The 25,441-nt window shown below is 44.1% G+C and overlaps 2 long non-coding RNA genes across 2 annotated transcripts; both read left to right on the top strand.

Annotated features, from left to right (window-relative positions):
* Positions 1–2,929: 2,929 nt before the first annotated feature.
* Positions 2,930–3,763, top strand: LOC144097547 (uncharacterized). The gene is made up of 3 exons (XR_013307051.1): positions 2,930–3,060; positions 3,354–3,527; positions 3,662–3,763. It is a non-coding gene; the product is annotated as an uncharacterized LOC144097547 (long non-coding RNA).
* A 416-nt stretch (positions 3,764–4,179) lies between these two features.
* LOC144097546 (uncharacterized) lies at positions 4,180–8,239 on the top strand. The gene is made up of 3 exons (XR_013307050.1): positions 4,180–4,299; positions 5,136–5,192; positions 8,148–8,239. It is a non-coding gene; the product is annotated as an uncharacterized LOC144097546 (long non-coding RNA).
* Positions 8,240–25,441: the final 17,202 nt, after the last annotated feature.

Raw genomic sequence — 25,441 nt, 5'->3', positions numbered from 1 at the left:
TCACATTTTAGGTTCTTATGTGTGTTTCACGCTACTAAACATTGTATAAACTTCGTTACTCTTTCCATTCTTTCTTTCTTTCTTTCTTTCTTTGTTTGCTTCTGCTAGATGTTTTTTATGGTTCCTAATGCCTTCATATATTTACATTGTACAGATTTCACTCATGCTTGAACTTTTTCGTCCCCCCCTATGCAATGCCCTAATGGGCCCTTAGGGTACTCAAATAAATAAATAAATAAATAAATAAATAAATAAATAAATAAATAAATTTAGGAGCACGTTGTAGTTCGACTGGCTTGTTCCTTGCACGGAAAATTATTACCTTAGTCTTTGCAGGGATTATTTGGAGGCAATTAGAAGAGGACCAGTTCTCTAGTTTCGTAAGGATTGTGTTGCACTCTTCAATTAACTTATGACGCGACCAGAGATTAGTATACTGCTATCATCAGCGTATATAATAAATTTCGCTTTGTCATAAATATGCACAATATCATTTATATAGATGTTAAAAAGTATGTTAAAAAGTAAAAGGTGAGTACTTTGGCCTTCACAGCGGCTTATTGCGTGCATTAGACATGTGGCATTCGGCTCCAAGCAATGTTCTCTCAATATCAGTCAACATTGATGGCCTGCCTCTGTTTAAGAGCAGTTGCACACAAGTATGGCCCATACTTGTGCAAGTTCACCACCCTCGCAGCAAGCAATCTGATATTTTTCTTGTGGGGAAATTTTGCGGCACATCGAAACCGACTTGTCCGGATGACCACTTCAAAGCGTTCATTGAAGAAATGGGCCCTCTGCTGTCAAATGGTATTCTACACAAATCCATAGCTTATAAGGTGGTACTAAGAGCCATTCTTTGTGATGCACCAGCGAAGGCCTTTGTGAAAGCCACAAAATTATTTTCTGGCTACTATGGATGTGACAAGTGCTGCACTAAGGGTGTCTATCTTGGGCGCATTACTTACCAGAGCATGGACAGCCCACTGCGCACCGATCAGTCATTTGCTGATCAAACTAAGGCAGAGCATCACAAAGGCATTTCCCCATTGACATCAATTGGTATCCCGATGGTGACAAGATTTCCACTAGACTACATGCATTTGATGTGCCTCGGTGTTGTGCGAAAGCTTATTGGTTACTGGTTGAGAGGTCCACTAAAGGTGCGGCTGGCACACTTCTCAGTTATGCAATTATCGGGACATTTCGCTACAATGCGACAGCACATAACCAGTGATTTTGCACGAAAACCCCGAGCAGTTGACATGTTTGAGCGATGGAAGGCTACAGAGTTCAGACAGTTCTTGCTGTATTCAGGTCCTGTTGTTGCAAAGAAAATTTTGTCGAGGGTTATGTATGAGCATTTTCTACAGTTACATGTTGGCATTGCAATTCTTTCTTGTTCATCAATGGACTGTTTCATAGACTATGCTGATCAGTTGCTGCGCTGTTTTGTAAGCAAGCGCAAGTCAATTTATGGGAAAGAGTCCTTAATTTACAATGTACATGATCTCATTCACTTGGCCAATGACTGCCGGCAGCTTGGCTGCCTGGATAACTAGTTGTTTCGCTTTTTAGAACTACTTGAAAGATCTCAAGGCCCATGTGAGGTGTGGGAAGAAGCCTTTGGAGCAGCTGTACAGCAGAATCATGAAAGAACAAGCCTGCACAGTTGTTGAAAATGGATCCAGTGCTGAATTTTCTGCGTATGAAGTCCTTCACTCTTCTTGTCATTCCAGTGGTCCTGCTTTGTCGTACCCTGCCCTGAAGCAGTACCGAAAAGTGACGTGGAGAGAGAGCGTTATAAGAAGAAAGCAGCCTGACAATTGCCTCTTACTTAGTGGAAACAGGATTGTTCTTTCCAGCAATTTTCTTTTGTCTGGGTCCGAGATACTCATTGTTGGTAAGCTGTGCAAGAACGAAGGAGGCTTCTACACCCGCCCCTGTAGGTCATCGCTACTGTCAGTCTATAAAGTTTCGTCTCGTGGCAGCAATCTTGAAGTATTTTTATTTTCTGACGTTGTCTGCAAAGGCCAGCTTTTGCCGTTCAAGGGAAAGGACGTTTTTTTTTTCCACTGTTTCATCTCTTCTGACTTCTTTTCATGTTGCCCAGGCATTTCAAATATCGTTATTGTCTGAGGTCATCTGCAAAGGACAGCTTTTGCCTTTCAAAGAAAAGGATTTTTCGCTCTTTTCCCTCTTCTGATTTTTTTCATACTCCAGTTGTTGGTGCTTTTGTGGCTTTTGAAAACCACTGTGCTTTTACTAATGCATCATGAAGATCATGTCAGTGCACTGTATATGTGGCTGCGAACCCAAAGCTGTTGATGTGAAGTGCTGGTGATTGTGAAGTTGTGACGTGAGAATGAAAAACGCTAATTGTGAAGTGTTTGTGGCTGTGACATCTGGAGTTTTCAAGCTTCAGCTCCGTGTGTTTCTTCTTGCCTACGAAACACCTGCTCAGACATTTTTCTAAAACGTAAGCACAACAATCATTTCATGCCAGCATGTTGCAGCGTTTTATATGCATGCTGTGTTGATGCATGCACACAGAATCTGTTGTTGTGAAGCTCTTGCTTCTAACTCTTAAAATGGAGCCAAGGGTGTTTCACTTTCTAAGCCACAGCGACAGTCACTACACTGCCCTTGGGTAAAGCATGCGAGTACGTATAGCCTTGCTTGCATTTGATGCTGATTTCTGAAAACCCCAGCTACAGGTTAATTGTGAAGTAGCTTTGCTTCGCTCTGTATCTCTTAGAAGCGCATTTGGCTCCTGTGCCACACTTCCATGTCTATCTCTCATTTGGTGTTTGTTTTATGTGCCATGTCTTGTTCACACCTATTATGATACTTCTCCTTGCAGGTTTCACATTGTGGAGTTCACTGACGAAGGTAGCACATATGTGGTGCCTGAAAGCTGGGTGAAAATGGAAGCTCATGGTGCAACTTGCTATTGGCCACCAAAAACAGCAAAAAAAGAAGTTGACCGCATGATCTTATTAGCAGTGCCTGTAGAGGACGACTGGGAAGGTTACAAGGCAAGAATTCTTGCAACTAAAAGTGAGCACCATTTTGTTTCATTTTTATAGTGAAAACATAGCACAAGGCTGTATATGTCTGCTCTTCTGTAGTGGACATATATCGTTTCAGTACTGTAATTTTTATTCTTTGGTGTAAGGTTAGGAAGAATGTGTTCAGCAACAGTGCTCCTTTAAAGATGATGCAACATAACAAGGACTCTTTGTATGAATTCGCCACACACTGCACAAAGGTGTTATTAAAAATTGTTTATATGCAGTTGGTAAAATTTTAAATATATCTCATGGCTGCTCTAAAACTGTTTCTCGACCCAGGCACATATGAGCGCGCCAAAGAGTGTCTTCCACATGCCCTTATGACATCACACCTGGACTCAGAAGGCTCAGTTGTTGAAAAAAAGCGCCGGAGAAAGCGAAAGGCAGTGCTCCTTTCGGACAGTGAAAGTGATGACATCCTCGAGGGTCGGTCACCAGGCACTGTGATGAAAAGTGAGTGCTAGTTGCATTTTCGCTCATTTCTTGTGACTTGTTTGTTAATGTTCCTAATTGCACTATTGCTGAATACATGATTTTTCTTCTGTGGGGCAGTTATTTTGTTTAATTGCAATATTTCTTTCATGTAGGAGGGAAAGGATCTGGCATGAGCCAAGACGTCCAAGAGCATATTCCCATTAGACGCAACTCTTCAGAGCAAGTCCACATTCGAGGTATAACACTGCTGTGTGCAGCCATATATTTATGTGAAAGCAATTAGGCATAATCATATTGTTTAGTCTATATTGACCTAAAACTGCTTCATTGAATCAAAAATCGAAGAGCATAGTGCAACAAAATGTCTCTAAAAACCTTATAGATGGCTTCGTGGCTGCAAGGGAAAGACAAGTTCCAAGGGTGCTTTCTAAGTCACCTACGACATTCAACAGGCACATGAAACAGCTTCCAGGAATGTCTCGCCTATCAGAAATATTTGCCAAGCATGGTGCGGGTATGGAGTTGTCACTATATATTTTAGTGTTTCATTTTGTCTGTAGTTCGTTCCAAGCTGGCTGTACATCATTTAGTAATGATTTGCATTACTGTCAGTAACCTACTAATTTCTCTTTTGCTTACATGGACCTTAGATTCAGCAATATATTCTGCTTACGACTGAAACATCTAGATCTAAAAATTGTACGTTTCTGCAATGAAATTGCAAGTCTTCAGGACAAAGCCACCACATCCTCGTGGGGTCAGGACAGCAGTAGCTCTGACTGTGAAGCAGGTGAGATATCTGCTGCGTTTTTTAACAACCTTATCTTTCAATTTTATTAATTTTTATGCTATCTTGTGCCGCGCACACCTGGAAATGAGTCGAATAACACTAAAAATTCCTAATACCATTGACTTGTGTAAACTGTACATTGCTCCATGATGGTTTCCAGAGGCAGTCGAAAGCTTGAACATCTGGCATACTACAGTGAAGCTGCTGCTGCCTAGTTTAGTTTTTATAACCTTAGTTGAATGTTTGAAGCATATGAGGGTGGACTCCGCGAGAATACATCGTTATGAGTAACAAAATGTGCTGCATAGAATTGGGGGCTTATGTTTACTGGATGCAACTTATATCTAGAAGTCTTGCTGTGGGCTGAGTGCTTTTCTTTTATCGTGTGACATATTTTTGTTGTGTATGTTTACATGGTGTCATTTCACTCCCTTTAGGTGTTGTGCTGCTTATGAACATGGACTTCAAAACTAAGCTGGTAAAAGCCAAACCACACCACGAAGCCACCACATTGAGTAGCTGCATTCCTCACAGTAAATAAAAAAGGCATTTCGTGTAGGGTCAGCTCACATTTATTCACTTAGAAGTAGGTATTCAGTTGTAAGTATTCGTTTTACAAATTATAGCTTGAAGACACCGTGCACAGGGGCACACAAATTTGCATTTCGAAGGCATTTGAAACTGTAGAATGTTTGTGTGGTGCTCTTTCGACTTTAATAACATTCAACTTAATGCTGGGTAACAGCACGGCTGTTAATTTCTATAGCATAGATATCAGATGCTCCTTACGGGAAATGTGTATAAAAATGCGTACCATATTTTTTTGTTTATCACAGCTCCTGCAAACACAAGTGCCCCGAAAGAGGCCGGTAGCCTGCCTGCATGGTTCACTGGTATGAGTGCGTCTAAAGCTTTTTTTCTTTAGTACCAGTTTATTTGCTGTCAAAACAATATATGACGCACTGCATTTGACAATGCTTCAGATGTTGCTGTACCAGTTATATCGGGCCTGTAAACAGGAATAAGATATATAGGTTTGAAGTTCTAAATACTCGACTGTAGTGCATAGAGTGCTGATGCTCTGCTTTCTACTTAGGAGAAGTCAAATTCTTTTTTCTGGATCATGCCTCAAAGTTGCCCTTATTTTGCTTCTAGCCTTCTAAAAGAAAGTTTTTGACAACCAGATGAAAATAATCATCGAGTTGAAGAGTTTGAGGTCACTGCTAACTGCAAGCAAAGCAACAACAGCTTTAGTTTTGCCCCAAGATTGCCCAAAGCTACCTGCATCAACAGTGGCAGATGTCCAAGCAATTGAAGAGTATCTTTCCTCAGAAGGAAACATGGAAGTATTTGTAAGTCTAATTTTTGCCGTTTAAACTCTTCCTCCGCTTTTCTTTAATGTTTGGTATGATGCGTCTGCAGACAAACTACTGCTTAAGATTTGGCGGCACGGATTTTCAAGACACTGTTCGAATTTTGATGCGAAACTTGATGAGCAAAGCAGCATCACTGCGATTCAGTTGGAAAGGGTCTCGCGGCTGCAAGCACGCATTTGCTGAGCTGAAGAACATTAATAACATGATCCTGGGTAAATGATTGATTACACTGGTGAAGAATTGTCATGCTGTGCTAAACAGGTTGGTCATTTTATCAGCCAGATATTCTTGAGTAGAACACATTTTCCCAAATGGTGGAAATTCTCAGAGCCCTCCGCTACGGCGTTCCTCATCGCCTGAGTCGCTTTTGCAGAAGGTATCTCATTTTATCCATACGAAGGTATATAGTAATTTTCTGACAACTTTGTCATTACAGAAAATGAATCTACCATTTTGAATATTCTTTCCTTCACAAACTTCTGTTGTTTGCTGTTTTTATTTATGCAGCAGGTTTTTATCTATGCATCGTATATGACATTGCAAACATAGTGAAATGTATGAATTTACTTTTAAGTGACCCAAACAGGCCACAGGCTTAACGTGGAGATTTTTATGCTGGTTGCATGGGCAGTGGAAAGGTGAAAACATGGTTTATTTGCTTTTAGATGAGTGATGGTGATTATGGATTTTTATGGCGCAAGGGCATCTATGGCCAAAGAGCGCCATGGCACAAGGTATTTTCTTGAATATTCTTTCCTTCACAAACTTCTGTTGTTTGCTGTTTTTTATTTATGCAGCAGGTTTTTATCTATGCAGCGTATATGACATTGCAAACATAGTGAAATGTATGAATTTACTTTTAAGTTACCCAAACAGGCCACAGGCTTAACGTGGAGATTTTTATGCTGGTTGCATGGGCAGTGGAAAGGTGAAAACATGGTTTATTTGCTTTTAGATGAGTGATGGTGATTATGGATTTTTATGGCGCAAGGGCATCTATGGCCAAAGAGCGCCATGGCACAAGGTATTTTCAAATTCTCAAGGTGGGGTCGAAGACCCATTTCCCAAGTATTTCACCCTAAATAAGCCGAGCACCAGTCCAGGGGAAAGCTCGTACCCATTGTGTCACCGGTGGGTACCCGGCGGCGCTATGGATCGAACCCCGCACCTCCCACATATGCGAGGCGGATGCTCAACCACTTGGCCACCGCTGCGGTCCTTTTAGATGAGTACTAAAAAAGTACAAGGTAGCTGAAGAGCTTGGCTCGCACATATACGGAATTTTTGGTTGCTAGTGTGGTGTTTGCATTATTCACCTTGTTAGATTAATTTTGCTTGAAAAGTGCAAAAGGAAAATTTAACTGGTGGTTTATTCCAAAATAACACCGTGGCGCACTGAATTCCTGTTTCAGTGTTTCAGTTCTCCCAGGAACATTAGGAATGTAGGTACGTGCAATGAGTGTAGATATAAATTATGGTTTTAGTAAATTTGTAGGTGTCAGTAATTAGAATGTGACTAGCCGATTGACAATGCCCATCTATGTTGTGGGGACGTGGCATTGCGAAGGAAACTTTTTGTTTTTTGCTCACTGTGGTGGCTCAGTGGCTTTGGCATTCAGCTGCTGATCTCAGCGCCACAGGTTCGATCCAAGCCGCGCTGGTGGCTTTATGATCGAGGCGAAAGGAAAAAGTGCTCGTGTGCTGTGCGATTTCAGCATACGTTACCCAGGTGGTCTGGATTACTCTGCAGCCCTCCACTAAGGTGTCCCCCATAGTTCATGTGTTGCTCCCGGGACATTAAACCCCGCAATGTTTTCCTAGGGAAAAAATTTGAAGTGCTTCGAAATTCTACTCTATTCAGTCTACTTTGTCATGAAAAAATTTCGTATTCATTCTTTATTTTGGCACTGCTGTGACATGGACCTAACAAAATGCAGGTTGTAAAAGATTTACCTGTATTTAAGGGTCAATTTGCATGTTGGTGGCAGTGTAGCTGTTTTATTGCCGGTTTAGATTACCTCATTAAAGCAACTTGTTAAAACCATTGCTACTGTATGCTGCATCAGGTGTCATGCAGTTGTAAAAAAAATTGAATTTCTAATACTGCTGGCAATTGTTTAGCGCTATTTATAACGGTACACACAATGCCAAATTTTCAGTATATAATGCCCTGATTTTGGCTAAAACATTTATAATGCTATTGTGAAGACATTGAAGACTGCCTACAAATATATAATGGATGCATTGTACAAAGGACAGATATTCTAGTTTATTGCATGTTGCCCTCATTGCTACATGTTATGTTGGATTCAAAGTAAATATTGCAATGGTAATAGAATATAGTGCTGACTACGATTATATCCGTGTCTGGACTACAAAGCACTGGATTATTTGGTAGCAATATCACAGCTGAGCTGGTTTGAGCCTTTCTGAAGTGGTGGCATTTGTTTTTGCTCTCTTCTTTTATCGTAGCCTGCCTGAGAGCACACTACCCTGACGAAGCATCCCTGAAGAATAGCAGCGCTGTCATAAAGCGCTGGCTGATTGGAGCGCAAGATCGTGAAGGTGGCCGGAGCCATAGGCGCCAGCCAACTCGAGCAAGGGAGGCAGTGAACACAGAAGAATAACACTACTTTTTTGTAAGATTGCACAGTAGGCGTGCGTTTACAGCGAGTGGAACTGCTTGTATGCTGATGTCTGCATACAGGAAGACATTATAATTGCTGCAAGTTCGTCTTCATTGTGTGTTTCTGCTCAAGATGCCTTTGCATACAGGTCGAATTCCTCATGGTCAAAACTTAGTTTTCGAATGTCATATAGATAAGGTAACCACGATTTGTCATAGATTCACAATCTAGCAGGGCACTGGCTGGCGACTGCATGGTCGGCATATGGCCTCGGCCCTATGTCGGCAGCCAAAGGTCGGCCGGTGTAAGGCCAATCACCAATCCCAACCTCGGCCCAACCTAGTTTGCCAAGCTAGGGCCAAGGTCGGCCAGGCTGGCTATCGACTTTGGCCCAACATAGGGCCGAGGTCGTTTTTTCAGTTGGGACTCTGTCAAGGTAGAACACCAAATTTTCTGAATTCGTCGCGGCAGCTGCAGTTTTTTCTTCGAAACGGCGCGCCGCCGCATTGCGCACAATGCAACTGAACGGGAGAGTGAGACCCAACATGCCTCCGCCGGGAGCGGTGTCTTCACCCTGAAAGCGGATCTGGCACATCGAGGCGGGCGCGTCTAAATGGAGCAGGAACCGATAGGGACACCAGCCCTCTAGCGCAGGAACCTAGCGCCTTATGGCCCTTAGGCATTTTAGGCGTTTCAGAAATCCCTAGGTTGCGATATTTACGTGTCAAAAAGTACCTGGTCATCTCGCTTTCCTTTCACGCGAGTTAACCCCGCGAACTTCGACCGTGTGACCAAATTGGCGGTTCTTTTCCTCTCGCTGTGCTAGCTGTCGCTTCCAGCGTTTCTTAGTGCCGATTTGCAGCGGCGTTGCGCGGGGCACGCGTCAGCGGCATCCAACTGAAGCGATTGTGCAGGTGCTGTCTGCGGTGTTTCCCGTCGGTGGAGACATGCAGATTCAGCTTTGGTGGTTACGATGTCGTGCGCATCAGCCATGCACCCTGCAGATTTCGCGATCTTGTATGTGGGGGGCAACGACCTGTCGAGGTCCAATGCGAGTGCGCAGTTTACCAGCGACAGCATCAAGGTACGTGGGTACAATGCGCTGAACCTCGGCAAATTTCTGTAATGAATTGTTATTTATAATTTTTCATCACAGGCCGCCGTCTTGCATCTGCTGTGTGGCCCCCCTGCGGTGCTTGTCTTCAGGATCTTGCCAACTTTCTCGGTGGTTTGCCACAGCAGACGTTGAGGCGAGCCGTCGCTGGCTCGGCCGCTGTCGCTTGTTCAACCTCAAGTTGACGGCTACGATCCGGACGTAAGTACCCGACCCATGCTTGTCTTTCTGTACGCCTTTCGAGTGAAAAGAGCACAAAAAGGCAAGTCCCAACTAGCCCAACAGCAAGCACTTCTAGAAAGAAGACCAGAAGAACACAGCACTGGCTTACAACAATTTGGGAATCGACATTTGTGCATGGTAATCATAAGACCTGTTGGCGCGAACTGGCGGGCTCTCGGCCACCTCGGCCTTGCCCAGCGGAACCGAACGTCTTTTGTTTGAATGCCTGGTCGCCGCGCGATACTTTTCCGTTATGAATTTTGCTGACCAGACGGGTTTTCGTTGATAGTCTTCGCCTTCTTCTGCAGACACCTCAGCTACCTTACTTCCCTGTGTCTGGTCATCTTTGTTTCGGAGGGCGGAACAACCCACGAATTCAAGTGTGCGTCCACAGGTAATACAATGCAGTTGCCCTTCGAGGCCAGTGCAACCCACGAATTCAAATGTGCGTCCACAGGTAATACAATGCAGTTGCCCTTCGAGGCCAGTTTTCACCATGACGGCACTCACACTCAACATTTCATAACATAGTGGCTACTTTTGCAAGCATGCTAACTGCTTAATTGCTGCACGAGGAAGGACTGTAGTATACCACATAGTCTACACACGAGAAACTTCAACTCATGATAGCACTCAGCAACATAGCTACTATGGGCCAGAAACATAGAGGCTAACAAGAAGGGTTCAACTTAAATTCAGGACAACGCAGTGAACAATGGAAATGAAAGTGATAAATGTTACATTAAGAGACAGGAAGAAAGTAGAGTGGGTCAGGGAGCAAACACAGGGTAACAGCATACTAGTTGAAAACAAGAAGAAATGGTCTTGGGCAGGGCATGTAATGTGAAGGCAAGATAACCGCTGGTCCTTAAGGGTAAAAGATAGGATTCCAAGGGAAGGGAGGCACAGCAAGGAGTGGCAGAAAGTTAGGTACGCTGATGAGATTCGGAAGTCTGCGGGGAAACGGTGGCCACAGCTGGCACAGGACAGGGTTATTTGGAGAGGTGTGGGAGAAGCCCTTGTCTTGAAGTGAACATAGTCAGGCTGATGACGTTGATGGCCATATCATTAGAAGAGTTAACTGCTGGGCTAGTTGGTGATCATACATACTAAAAAGATTTTTGCGCCAAAACAACACACACAGGAAAGACGACGACACCATAGGCCAAATCATAATTGGCATGTTCCCTGAATTTAGCCTATTTCTGAGCAAAATTCTATTTTCTTTTCAGCTTCGTTTCTTGGGTGCAGCAAAAGCGCACAAGAGGCAATTTTTTGCTGGTGACGGGTACGACCTATCGGCAGGCAAAGGAATTGAGGAGCCAGCCAAGACCCTCATCAGAGGCCCTGCAAAGGTGTACATAACAGGCATTCTTGCACCTTCGCCAGCCAGGCAGTCCTTTTAGCCGTGCCATCACTGTGTTGCCAAGGGCTCTTTAACATGCAGTGGCATCACACAGCACACAGGCATTTTTGCATTCGGCGTACCTGCCGGCATTTGTGGCCAAAATCAATCCAGAGTTCCCCACTCGGTATCGCATGTAGCCCATGTGAACCTTTGGGACGTTGCAGCCCATGTTACAAGGATTATTCACATTGACTGATATTGTGCTGTCCTCCTTCAGAATTTCTACCAATGGCAAGTTAGAAATCTTGGGTAGGAAGAAAAATTGTGAAGGACATGCAGTGTGTGGACCTTTACTCCTCTGTAAGCTGCGTCCCTGCAAATAGCAGACATAGCCATGTACCTCTGCTGCACTTCTCTAGTCCACCAAATCACCTCAGCACAGTGAATGTGCCTCGCGCTAAGAAATAAGCTTGCTGCTTAGCCATTTCCCAGTGAATGGTGCACATGCATTTTGTCCAGGCCAGTCTTGATTGACTGAGACTGTTTGCATCAGGTGCCATGGAGAGGTTTGCCTAGCATCTTGGTGCCTAGTGAAACATTGCACAACGACAGACTGGTCCCGGAAAACATGTTCTACTGTGTTGGCCATGTGGGTGCTCTGAACATACACAGACATTCTGAAGTAGAGGCCTGCTGCTTGCATTGTGAATGCTGATGTACTCAGTCATTTACTGGTGACGTCGTCTCCAACTCTGGAGTCTGTCCTGAAGAAGGGTTCATGCTAGAGGAGTCCTACCCAAGGGTTTTGCCTGCCTGTGCTCTGGTTGAGAGAACTTTAAACATGCAAACCCTAGTGAAGCTTTTGGATGATTTGTGCCTATGCAGTGACTCATTTGAATCAGCTTTGAAACAGCATGCAAGGGCAAGGTAGCTGTGTTCATGAGACTGCATATTACTGTGTGCTAGAGTCAATATGCCAAAGGCATATTGAGTGCTCTTCTGTCGATGAACATACCACAGTCACAGTCTATCACTGGCTAATATGTCAGGACCATCACAGGCCGACGTTCCCTTAGTCATTTCCGTAGTAGCTGCACTTGTGCCTTCTTGTAGAATTTGCAGCACTTTTTACAGGTTGATATCTCATTGTTATAGTGAATGGCTTTGCAAAAAGGTTTAAATATTTTCAAGCACACATTTGCTCATCAGAAGCCATAATTTTGAGTCTATTTGATGTTCTCTAGTCATGGCTTGCCTGAATTCATTCCCTCTCTCTGTGGTGCAGCATTTACTGCTGGTTTGAAGATATTTCTGCACCACAATGTACCACTGCACCATGTCTTCCTGCATAACGGTGTTGCTACAGATTTGGTCCAAACACCTCAGTCCACACTCAGGAAAGTCACTGATAAAAATCAGCTAGCTCAGTCAGATACCGGTGAAATATGCGGCAAGTCTTTGATGCAACAGGGTCTTTATGTGCACAGCTGCTGGTGGACTGGAAATTGAAGGTAGCATTCATTGTGCTGCACCCGGATCTCGTTTCGTTTGTCCTGCAGAAACAAGTGATCACATGTGACATGTCTGGTTCCTCCTTCATGGCCACATGAGGCAGTTTTTGTCTGAAACCTCCACCCAGGACCTTCCAGGTACATCATCATCATCAGCCTGACTATACCCACTGCATGACAAAGGCCTCTCCCTAATTTCCCCTATTAACCCAGTACTGCACTAGTCGCGGTCACGTTATCCCTGCAAACTTCCTAATCTCATCTGCCCACCTTACTCTCTGTCACCTCCTGCTACGCTTACCTTCTCTTAGAATTCATTCCGTTACCCTTAATGACCATCGGTTATCTTGCTTTGTTTGTATTATATTCCCAGCCCATGCCCATTTCTTCTTCATTTCGACTAGGATGACATTAATTCGCATTGTTCCGTGACCCACTTTCTTCTTATCTCTCAATGTCACAGTTATCACTTTCCTTTGGATAGGTCTCTGCATCACCCTCAATTTAAGTTGAACCCCTTTCATCGGCCTCCAAGTTTCTGCCCCATACGTTAGTACCGCTGGAATACAACTATTGTATATTTTTCTCTTGAGGGATACTGGCAAACTGCCCTTCATGATCTGAAAATGCTTGCCAAATGCACTCCATCCCATTCTTATTCCTCTAGTTACATCAGTTTCGTAGTCCGGATTTGTGGTTACTGCCTGCTCCGGGCACATAATTGACAGTAATTGGTGCACAGAATATTTTAGGTGTCAAGCTGCCGGATAGTCAGTACTGTTACCTTGGTACCCAGCTGTGTTGGGAAACTAGGAGTCTGTGTCTGTAAAACCTGGGCCACGTTCGGATGGGGAGACGAGATAGGAGAATTTCTAGAGCTCAAAATGAATCAAGTTCAAAAGCATTGTCACGTGCACATTCTGCTGTAGTGACTCGCATGTCACTGCCTGGATGAAGCTGGAGCTGCTCTTATAGGAGGCTGGTTGGGCAGCTGTTGATTGCACTTTGTTGAAAGGAGAGGTGGATCACTTCAATCATTCTGACGTGCTAATGTGACATATTATGATATGATGTGTACTGAGTGAATTTGTGTGCTAATTGAATGTTCCCTTTGACAGTTCCTAGTGTTGTGCGTGCGTTGTAAATTTGGATAAGGCTTAAAGAGTACAAGTGCTGTGGTATGCAGCTGTTACCATTTGTACAAAACATTTCAGCTTTGCACATTTGTTTCCCTATCCTCCGCTCGTGTCTTTTTTTTGTAGTGCAGAGACAGGAACAGTAAATTAGCTCGGTACAAGTGGTGCTTACGGAATGGCAATATGGGTAGTGTTGGTTTAATGGTCCTACCTGTTGTGGCTGCATGCTCGTGTCTGTTCACCGAAAGAAGCGACTGTAATTGATTACTGCATATATTGGTTCTGTCTCTGTTCTGCTTCCGTTCCTTGCAGAGTGCCATCACAAGATAGTGCTGAGGAAGGTTGTTATCACATGCAACCATTCTTTGTCCAGTGGACAGCCTTGTCACATTCCTATCTCTGCCTGTGCGTTCTTAAAGGGAAACTGCATTGGAATGTCTACATACTTAACTGCTGTGCATTAGCAGCAGATCCGTGCACAAAGAGGTAGTATGCACCCCCAAGTGGCATGATGGAGAGGGCACAAATTTTGTCCCCCCATGTGGAGAGAGCTGAGCATGCTTATGGTTAGCATTTAGAGTAACTGCATGACTCACAGAGGTGTTTCTTGATGCCTTACCTCCTTGCATCTCTGGATTACAAAATTCTGCTTACAATGTAAACAGTCTAGTAAGCTTCTATGCTGTTAGCTTTGGTGTGCCTCTTGTGCCATCCTCTATTCTGGTTGTGCTGACTTCTGGGAAATGCCATTGGTTACTGGGGGACAAGGGACTGGAGCATGGCATCATCTGCTAATCACTGTCACACTTTCATACACTTATGTATTTCTGCAGGCTTCTTTCAGCTTTGCAGTGAATCACCTTTTAAGTGGCTGGTATTGCATCGCAATTTCTTTTGCAATTCTACTTATACTGCAATCATGACTAATTATGCCATGGAAATTACTGCTCTTGTTTTTACCTGCCCACATTCTGACATGCTCTCATTGCAGTCATTTTCAAATCACATGGTGCCTGTCAGTGCAACTGCAGCAGAACGGCCCTGGGCACTGCCCGTGCTTTCTGGAGGTACCGTATTTACACATAAATAAAGCAACTGTAATTATAATGAGAGTGTGGAGTTTGAGACCTAACGAAAATGAAAAAAAAATTCTAATTATAACGCGATCCCAGCCTGCTCATGCCAACTACAACCGAGAGCTTGGAAAACTGGAGACGGCACGCAAAAATACGAAAGCGATGTATTGTCTTCACATGAATATTACATAAACATTATTTCAGAGGCAACACTCCAGAAGAGCGTACAATGTCGTCGAGCGCAGCAATGTCTCCTATGAGTTAAATGCAGTCCCCCACACAGTAGCAGCCGCCATCAGCACCGTGCCACCATTGCAGCATGTTTTATGCCGCCCAGTCCTGTGTTCTTTCGCCCTTCTTTCTTTTCTCTACTCCACCCATCTATTTCAGTGCCCTCTCTTTCTTGGCGGCCTGCGCAGCTTTATTTCTACCTTCCAATTTTCACCCTATGCGCTCAGCATGGCTCCAAGGTCGTCGCAAAGCTCGCTTTTTCTAGGAGCTTTGTAGTCTTGCGGTGAAGCTTGCTGTAGCTAGCTTCAGGAGCAGTGAGGAAAAGAAAATCACGTTATATTTGTCCTTGCTTTCGAATATAACGCGATATGCATTCTGAAACCACTGAAGTGAGGAACAAACTCGTGCTGTATTTGTGCAATTGCGGTACTTTTTGCGAGACTGCTCTCTGAATCTGTTTTGCCAAGAGAGTTCTAAACAGGTCCAGAGGCCATTGTGGCACTGTCAATGTTTAATTTCCATCTGTTGTCGCTCCACGGCATAAACATGAATTCTGTGTTACATGCTAAATGTAGCTTGAAATATTCATAAGTGAACATTTCTTTGGACTGCAGAACTGTATCGGTGTTGTGTGAATGAGGTATTGATGGCCTGGCATCATAGAAAACAGATCTATCGAGCTCTGTTAGGTGCTTCCTTATGTAGCTAGGACAGCATAACCGGGAAGTGGAAAAGAGAAAGAGGGCATGCCCTATGCAGAGTGGAAAAGATGCAGCTCACATTGCAGATTGTCGTATCACAGAACATGTCAGAATGAGTCAGCACTTTTATTGTGTACTTGACGTATTCACAGTAGGTGCCGTAAGGAAGTCAGAAATTTATTACAGGAAAACTCCTCTTTAACTGCAATTTCTCACTTCTCAGCTCTGAATTTTGCATTTATCAGGCTAGATTTAGAGCTTTCAATGCACATTAGGGCATTGATTGCGTTGCTCTATTAACGCTTCCTGCACCAAATGTGGCATCCGCATACACATGAATGCCAGAAAGGCTGGGCCAGTCTTCTGTTCCCAGTAGATATGCTAGAGGGTACGGTAGGCATCGCAAAAGAGACATTTATTTGAATATTGGGTAATGCAGTACCACCTGTGCATTCGGGTAAGGACGTGGTCATATGTGCTCGTTGATAGCTGCCACCACATGATGGCCTCCTCTCATGAGAGGCACTTATGCAGTGGTAGTAACCTCTGGGTAGCAAGGTGGTAATGTTGCACTATGTCTGACTACTAGGCGAGGGCCCAGCCTGGAGACGGGCATGGCGTTCCATCTTCTGTCCAGCTGCCTGTTTGCCCCAGGGCTCAGAAAATGCTTGCTCGAGTCCAGCATGGGCACGCTGGTTGCTCACATCTACATCACTTCAACAGGAAGTATATGACGTGGCTGAGTGGTGAGTAGCTGGTGGGCTATGGGGAAATATGTCTGCCGTGGCAGGAATGGCAGGCTGATCAGGGAGCAGTTATCTTGTCTTCGCTGTGACGAAGACAAGATCCAGGATGGAGCACTCTCTAGTGGTGCAATCAACAACCTGAGTTAAATCAAATCAGACGGCCAAGTCAGTCAGTGTATTACAGAGAGCCTTGTCGCGGCCAGTTGCTATCGAGGAATTCCAGTCGATTTGAGGTCTGTTCAGATCCCCACAGACTGTCATGAAGTTTGTGCTTTACGGTATAATCAGTGAGAGCCAAAATAGAGTTGCCACCGTCATCTGGAAGTCGATATACAGCATCAATTCCTACAAATAAATTCCATATCATAATCCTGCGCCAGGCAGACTCTGTTTCAGAGAGATCAGGCAGCATCACGTATTCGGTATAATTTTTATAAAAAGTACTACACCACCACCCCGACCAGAAAGGCTATCTTTCCTAATAACTGAGTAATCTGGTGGCAAGAATTCTTTATCGGAAATTGATCTATTCAGTCAAGTTTCAGTGACACATATTACTGATGGCTCGTGGCATTCTACAAGGCAGTTGAAGTTAACATAGTCATTTACTAAACTGCAGGCATTCACGATCAAAAGTGTTAGGTTGTGTTTCAGGGGAGGCAAGGATCGTTTTGTGCAATTGTACTGGCGGGCGCTTTAACAAAGAACTTGTTGACATCGTCCCACGATTACCGAACATCGTCTATGAATAGGTGGTCAAACTGTAGATGAGATTTGGTGGCGTTCTTCCTATGGAATTATTCCTTAGCAATTTACGCACAGAATGCACGTGCACCGAAAAATCCTCAGTTATGTATTCCTTGGATCCCTTTAATTTGCTAACGTTGCGCATATAGCAGACTTAGTTTGAAAGTCTAACACCTTAAAAATCACAGGCCTTACTTTTCCATCTCTTTTAACGCCTAATCGTTGCCGACGCTGGATGCTATTGCATGCCACACCTATCATTGTGGTTAGCTGATTTGAGTAGCGTGCCAGGGGTCTCATCTGGAAGTTCCGCCAAGCCGTGTATGATTAAGTTGTTCTTGCGGGACCGATTGTCAAGATTATCGTTGTTTTGGTCAATGCTATGCATAATGCCCTTTATGCCAGTGAGAGTTTCTTCCACTTCTTCAACACGCAAGGCGGTGTCATTTGTAGCAGCAGAAGCCGCTTCTAGTTTTGTGAAACGATCGTCAAACAAGGCAATCTTAGCAGTGAGGGCAGCGACTTCTTGGCTAATGTGGGCTTGACTTGCCAGTAATTCACCCAACATATTTTCTGATCCCGACTCAACATCATGTTCACGGGTGGTTCAGGGTTAGCCTCAGCATCACCAGAAAGAAGGAGCAAACTTTTTGCAATCCCTGATAACAAACAACTGCTAGTTTCAGCAAGCACAACAAACACAGTGGGGTCTGCCAACAGCACTAGAAATCTATAATCGCTTCTATAGCACCTAGTTATGAAATTCGCCCACCTGTAAAGCGAAGCAAAAAAACCTCAGGAAGCTGTCCGTGCTGCCGCGAGATCCTGAAGCAGTTCATGGAGGGCGATGGCCTTTGAAAGGTGTGTCAGCATCAAACCGCACGTGAAAGCTAACAAATTGTCCATAAAAAGGCTGCATGCAGGTCCTTGCTTGAGGCAGGATAAATTTTCCGCATATTTTATGCACTGCTCGGCAAGGCAAGTAATGCGCGGCGATTACAGTTTTGTGCACAAAATTGGCATGGAAGCATTGGGCATTGTGAAAAAGCATTACACTTAGCGTAAAATGTCCAATGCGGTTCACTGGATGTTCGTTATATGCCACTGCACAAAAATTTTACTTTGTAACAACGAGATGTCAGTTATATGGGAGCTTCCAAGGGGAATAGCCAACTCCTTCATTATAACCATTATTTCATCGCAAACCATTTTGTTATAGTCAGGTTTGACTGCACCTGTCTTTTTTGCAGTCAAGGTATTTCCAGTGTGTCACTGTGCATTTGGAAGGGCCCTTATTTTCAACATGGATCTTGTACTTAATGTTGCAGATCTCTGCTCCAGTCAAGTAGTATCCAATCCATCACTACAGGGGGAATGTGCGTTTCCAACAAGAAATTTGTACTTTATGTTGCCTTTGTCTTTTCCACTCAGAGCATGTCCAGTCCATCTCCACAGGTGGATATGCATCTGCAATGATACTCTTAACAGAAACTCATACACTCAGCTTTGCTTCTATGGCTTCCATCTGAGTGGCTGACAAGCGCTTTTGCTTCATACTCTTCTTGTGGTCACAGTGCTTAGCCTGGTACTCCATAGTTATCTTGCTCACTTTCTTGTGTGACGACCATAGTTGCAGAACAATGCGTGGTCCTTAAACACTTGTTCTCAAACCACATTTATATTGGAACCAGTCTTTATGCTGGAATACCATTTCCTTTCCTTTCGTAGTTGCTCTCTGGCTGCAGTCTGTCAGGTTGGCATTGACAGTGCACACATTCAAGCTGTCCTTGGCCGCCGCAGTGGCAGTGGTTATGACGCTCGGCTGCTGACCCGAAAGACTCGGATTCAATCCCGGTCGCGGCGGTCGAATATCGATGGAGGCGAAATTCTAGAGGCCCGTCTACTGTGTGCTATCAGTGCATGTTAAAGAACCCCAGGTGGTTGAAATTTCTGGAGCCCTTCACTGCGGCGTCCCTCATAGCCTGAGTCGATTTGGGACGTGAAACCCCCATAAACCGCATTCAAGCTGCTCAAGTACACTTCGCCCTGAGAAATATTGTTACATGCAAAATGTTTTCATACGCATAAAATGTATTGCATTGGGTTATGTATCTACTGTATCTTAGTGTTCAGTTTCGCTTTGTTATACTGAGATGACTTGGGAGTCAATGTACTACTCATAGGCGGCAAGTTTTCAATCTGCCGAAAGGAGGGGGGTGGGCTCCAATTAGCACCCTCTCTCTTTTTAATTCTTTCCCCTCTCTCTCTGTCTCCCCCATGCATGCTCCTTGGCAAGCGATATATATGCGGATATACAGTAAACATCAGTTTTGGCTTGAGTTGAGCGAATATGCTATACAGAATGACCCCATGGTTCTTAAAATACTAAAGAAATTAATTAACAAAAATATCTGAAAAATACTAACCTCTAGGTAGACGTCCATAATGTCCATAGTCGAAGTGAAAGGAAACACTGGGCAACACAAGCATTTCCACAACATGCTAACGATTCATATATCGCAGACTCATTACAAATTATTCATTTGTAAAAACCACTGGGCAATGCAAACATTTCCACAATAAGCTAACAATACAAATACTAAAAAGATTTTAAACTTTTCATGTCTAAGGAACACTGGGCTCTACAAACATTGCCATAGTATGGCAACAATCCAAAATGTAAACATGGATTAAAAAACTGCTTGTCTATCAAAACTGTAAACCAACTGCCAAACTCTATACAAAACAAAAGACAGAAATTGGAATCAAAGTGCAAAGGTTGTAATGGGGAAGCAAAAACACGAGGAATTGAATGCTGATTTTATGGGAAGGGGTAATTTGAACTGTCACAGTTTGAAGAAAGCTGGCATACTTTGATGAAGTTCACTGTCGTTTGTTTCATACAAAGGCTAGCATGAAATCAAGATTGTTTCTTTGCACTGTTGATCTCCAAAGAAAGTTGTCCGCGATGCCACTGAGATTTATTTTGCAAGTCAACTCTGTGTGCCCATGGAAAAGCGCTATGTGAATGTGATTTAATGAAATCCACAACACACTCTCAGGTTTCTGTTGCCTCTGAATTCCATCACTTCTTGGATGCACCCGCTTGTTATCTTGTTGCGTAGAAAGGTTATCCATGCCCATATAGTAAAACTAGTGTTGCGCGCTTTCTATGCGAAAAGGGAAAAGCAGAATTAAAGAAGAGCTATTTTGAAAGGTGCGCTCATAGTTGATATTTCGGATCAAAACATGATCCTAATGCTTGGGGACAGTTCGAAGTCTTTAAGAAGACTATGTTCAAGCACAAAAAACTGCACTTATCAAGTGGCCAGTCATTTGATTCCGCATAGACACTTGGAACAGGAGACGTTTGGTGAGCTCCTGTTGCCAGTCAGATCCTTTATGATGAACTGGATCTATAACTTACTATTGTCGCCCTTCGTAAGTGGGAAACAAGTCTATATGTATCCGTGGCAGTTTAAGGTCATGCTGTTCTTGCAGTGTGATTAGGCAGCTGTAATTCTTTTAGAGAATTTGTTGCTGGGCTAGTTGGTTATGATCCATTCTGAATTATTTAGGGTGCAAGGACGTCCTGTGTTTTTCGACCTTCGTCCTGTCCTTGCGCCCTAAATAATTCAGAATGTAATTCTTTAATTAATTTGTCCAGAACCGTACGAAACAAGATATGCTTCCCCCTAACCACATCATTCAACCTTCGAGGGGGACAGAGGAAAAAAAAGGAGGGGGGCTTCAGCCCTTAAGCCCTCTCGCAGTCGGCGCTTATGGTACTACTTGCAGAAGCAAAGCTGCAGAACTGTTTTGCTGGGCTAAGACCTGTGCAACTTGTGTATACTGCGTAGACCTTTTGCACGACTTTCAACAAAACCTTTTTCGTGACAGCGTATGCAGCTCGTTCGGTCGGAAAGCTACATGTCCGCACCGTGCGCCGTAAATAATCGGGGGTTGAGTAAAAAAAAGTGTAACATTGCCACACAGTGCTTTGGATGGTGTCATGCAATTCCGCGTTTCGTGCAGCATAAACTTTCTAGGTATATAAATTAGACCCTAGCTTGCGGCAGGGGTTCGAACAGACGACCTATTACCGGGGGCCTGCGTAAAAAAAGTTTATCATGGTAATTTGTGGTTCTAGTGAGTGATCAGTGTGTGACAGGTGATGAGTTGATGAAATCATTATAATTGATTGATTAAAGAAAGGAAAAATTGGAAAAGGGGGTTCATAGGTGTCAGATTGCTCTGAATGAAAAGGCACTGCTTGATGATGATAATTAAGAAAAGGTAGAATGTGTAGCTGTTCATTTAAAGAATTCAAACTGTTTAAACAATGAAAAATGCTTGCAAACCTGTCTAACCGCTAAGAATGGGAAGCCTAACCTACAATGCTATTGCGTCATACCCGTAAGGTGCAGCTTAAGTGGCCTCTCCATGTTTTTTTTTTCTTGGGGGGGGGGGCAGTTGTGGAGTGGGCATGGGTGGAGTTTAATCCTCATTAACCTCACTCTTTCTTGAGCTATCACCACAGCCCAGTGTTGACTATGGCAGCGCCTTTGGACTTATCTGCAAAAGGGGCTGTGCAGAAGAAATTTAGTCCTCGCTGTGCGAGTAAGAACGCGCAGTTTGTCTTAATTTGTGTTGTTAATTAATATAAGGCTGCTTCTGTATCATTTTGTAAGCAAAAATACACTTCCGCATCAGTTCCTACTTCACGAGTCCGTATCCATTGCAAGTCAAAACGAGCCTGTAGCTTAGCACAAATCCGAGAAACAAACTATGGCAGAGTGCGTGCATGGAAACGCGGAGGTACTTCGACCTGCTGCTTAACAGGTAAAGCCATCGCTAACGTGTAGAACAGTGAGCGAGAGCGATAAATGACATTTAGCTACCGATTCGAGAGAGTTAGGGTGCCAAGAGGATCGAATGCGAGTGATTGATGGCAGCGGCGTTTTTGAAGTGAGTTGTTTAGAACGCAAATAACTCTTCTTAATTAGCATGCCGGTACTCAATGTGCGGTGTTTTCATTGCTTACCTGAGGCGGGCTATGCTTTCGTACAGGTGCGATCATAATATGGAGCATGCGTTAGACACAGACCAGCTATTGCTTGTGGTGCGATCGCCTAAATACAAGCACGAGAAAAAGCTTATCTTCTCTACAGTCGCCGCGAGAAAAGTTACACTTTGAAGCGTGGACCTTACTCTTTCGGCCGCTCCTGTGCATGAGCCTTAAAAGTTTTCGGAACACTAAAAACACGAAAAACGTGCAATTCCACATCGCTCAGAGGCCCAGCCAGGTATTGATAGTACTGCCTGCAAGCTAGATGGGCACAAGCACCTTTCCCGGAAACCTTGGGCTGCTTTCCAACTTGTTTTTATTGCACGGTGCACATTGCTCGAGCGCTCTGTACAGGGGTGACGCAGACTGCATTTTGCAGGTGACACAGGGAAGTACAAATCATATCCTTGAGTTCGTGACCGCTTGTACTGCATAGCTGTCGGGCTTTATCGTATTTCTGTGTTCCGAAAACCTCTGCGCTATGCTGTTCACCAGTGAGGAGTCTGCCTTCTAAAATGGAGCAAGATGACGCATCTTTTGTCCTTGGCGTTGGTCTTCCGTGTATCTGTTCCTCGCATGCTGCGGTCGGTTGTCGCTGTGCGCGCTATCGTTGCTTGTGTGTAAAAATTGTGAAAATTGTGTGCATGACTTGTTGGATTGGTTGGGGAAAAAACTATAGCTGTGCTTTTGTCTGTAGAGTGTCATTTGCACGTGGTGGTAACTATATTTCGTCGTCAGAACGGATTTGGTTGATTCTAGTGGGCTTCCAGAGTACATGAGGTGGCTGTTCAATCAGGCCCTCCGGTGCATGCTCTAGTTGTGGGGTCCGGTCTTTCCATTCCCAGTTCCAAAGCCCAGTTGACGGCCTGCAGTTGAGACGGTGGGTCCAGGCTGGACGCGGCATCCTCCCACTCTTGCTCGTTTAAGAGTTGCCGACCTTTCTTCAGTTTCAAATTGTTGCATTCGAATGAAATGTGCTTTAAATCTGCTTTTGTGGCTCCGCAGAGCTTACAATAGGGGGTGTTGACCACTGGGGAAGCCCTGGAATATGGTGGTTTGGAAATGTGTCTATTTGCAGTTTCCGCCATGCCACCTGTTGATGTATGCTAAGACTTTTTTCAGTTGGTGGGAGCATCCTTCTGTTGTTTCTATAATGTGTAATTTCGTGGTAGGTGGTCAGGGTGCCTCAGGCCGACCGCAGGACCGGCTCTTGCATTGCCAGGTTAGCGAAACGTCGGGCTAAGTTGCAGGCCACCTCATTCCCGGGGTACAACGTGTGGGCTCGAACCCATATGTTTCTAATGGGTTTTGTGTTAAGATATTGCTCTTTTAGGAGTTGTCTGACGGGCTGTCCAGAGGCCAATGTTGCCACGTAGAGTGGCAACGAAGGGTTTGGTATGGCGACAAGAAGCGTAGCCGTGGGTATGAGGTTTGTGTTGAAAAGAAACCAACCCTTCCAGTGTGCCTTTGTTTCTTAGCTGTAGTCTATCTGACTTGATGCTTACAGAAGTGATTTCTGCCTTTAGGGCATTCGTGATGGCAGTGTGGGTGACATTATCAGTCTTTCGTGAGGTCGAGTGCCAGTATAGCTTTAGTGTTGGCGTTAGTCAGAGTGTGTATTACATGTTCAGAAAGCTTGAGCATTATAGCTTGCATACATAGGTTGGCTTGGAAGCCTGTCATCATGTGCGGGAAGAGATTGTGCTTGTCCATGTGGTCCTGTAAACTAGATAGCGCCACACGCTCCAAAACCTTCCGTGAGCATGAGGTTAGGAACATGGGCGTGAGGTTGGTTAGTGAGTTTCTTGCCAGGCTTGGGTATGACTAAGAGAAGTACCTTGGTGTGTTTCCGGGTGTCTGGCAGCCATCCATCTTTCCAGCAGTTGTTGTACTCTGTGATCTCCTGAATAGAGTCCTTGTCTAGGTTTCGGAGTATTTTGTTGGTAAGCTCATCTGCTCCTGGAGCAGAGGATGTCGTAGTTTTCTGCATGGATGCTATTACCTATGGTATTGTTTTGTCTTTTATCATTTTTGGATTGGGATTGCTGCTGTAGTTGCGAAGTTTTTTTTTTAATTTTGCATAGGTGTCGTTTCTGCATTTCCTTGATCATCTCTTCGTCGTTGGGTGGGCTTCCATGCACTGTTTGTGTTACTGTTATCTGGGTCTAAAATGTATCTTAGATTTGTTGTCATTATTGTTTCTTGAGCATGGCTTTTGATTTGTCTCTCTGGTTTGGCTGTTCTAACCGTTAGTTCTTGTTGTGTTCGTTTCAGCCATCTCTTTTGTAAGCTGTTATGTGTCTGACCAGTGTAATAACATACTATCACTGGCTTTGTTTTCTGCTTCTATCCCTATAGTCTTTGTGGTGTACTCTACATCCTTCAAGAGTCAGTGCACTCTTTTTGTTCAATCTTCTCGCCATCTGCATTGCCTTGCCTTCTTTCTTATCCCGATTTACCACTCGTGTCTCCCTTCTTGAGTGTGCTGCTAAGTAATGGTCTCTTCCTAGGTTCTCATTTATGTTTCTGCATTGTGCATGTATGATGTTTTAGCATAGGGTCAAGTCTGGGCATGTGTTGGCTTGCGCACTATTTCCTATCCTAGTTGGCACTAGCAGATCCATCACATGTGTAGCCATTGCCTCGAATGTGTTGCCAGAGGCTCATTCGTTTATTTAAAATTGTTCTGTAACCCCATGCCATGCGTTTTGCGTTGATACTATCAGGGGATTCGTTTTGCTTATTTTTCTGGCTTCATTCATGGCTTTCATTAATATAGGACTCCGCTTTTGGGGTTGGTCTATATATCTAGAATGAAGTATGGGGCCTCGCTTCTTTTTTTGTGCAATGAGCTCAATCAGGGGGTAGCGCGCACCGTTTCATTCTGTGTCGTGCTGTATTGTCGTCATATTTCTGTGGACCAAGACAGCCGTGAGTGGTCTTCGTTCCTTAGCATTTTCACGTTTTACGGTCGTGAACTTTTACTTTTTAGCGTGGAAGCACTGCTGCACAAGCAATCCCAAAAAACCCGAGGGGACTATAAAGCCACAACTTATTTCTGTCGAGGGGTACTGGTAACTGCCATTTATTATCAGAGTTGCCGTGAGGTGAAAATTTGCTTGCCCCATACCCAAAATCGGATTAGGGCATTATGTACATTGACTTGGAGTTAATTATTAGACATTCTATTTCTACATTTTTAAAAACGTCGGTAGCCCTTACAGGCTGCCACGTGCTGT

The sequence above is a fragment of the Amblyomma americanum genome, chromosome 7 (genome assembly GCF_052857255.1).
Source record: "Amblyomma americanum isolate KBUSLIRL-KWMA chromosome 7, ASM5285725v1, whole genome shotgun sequence".
Classification (NCBI taxonomy): domain Eukaryota; kingdom Metazoa; phylum Arthropoda; class Arachnida; order Ixodida; family Ixodidae; genus Amblyomma; species Amblyomma americanum.
The sequence above is the reverse complement of the archived record's forward strand: the minus strand, read 5'-3'. Positions and strand labels throughout refer to the sequence as shown.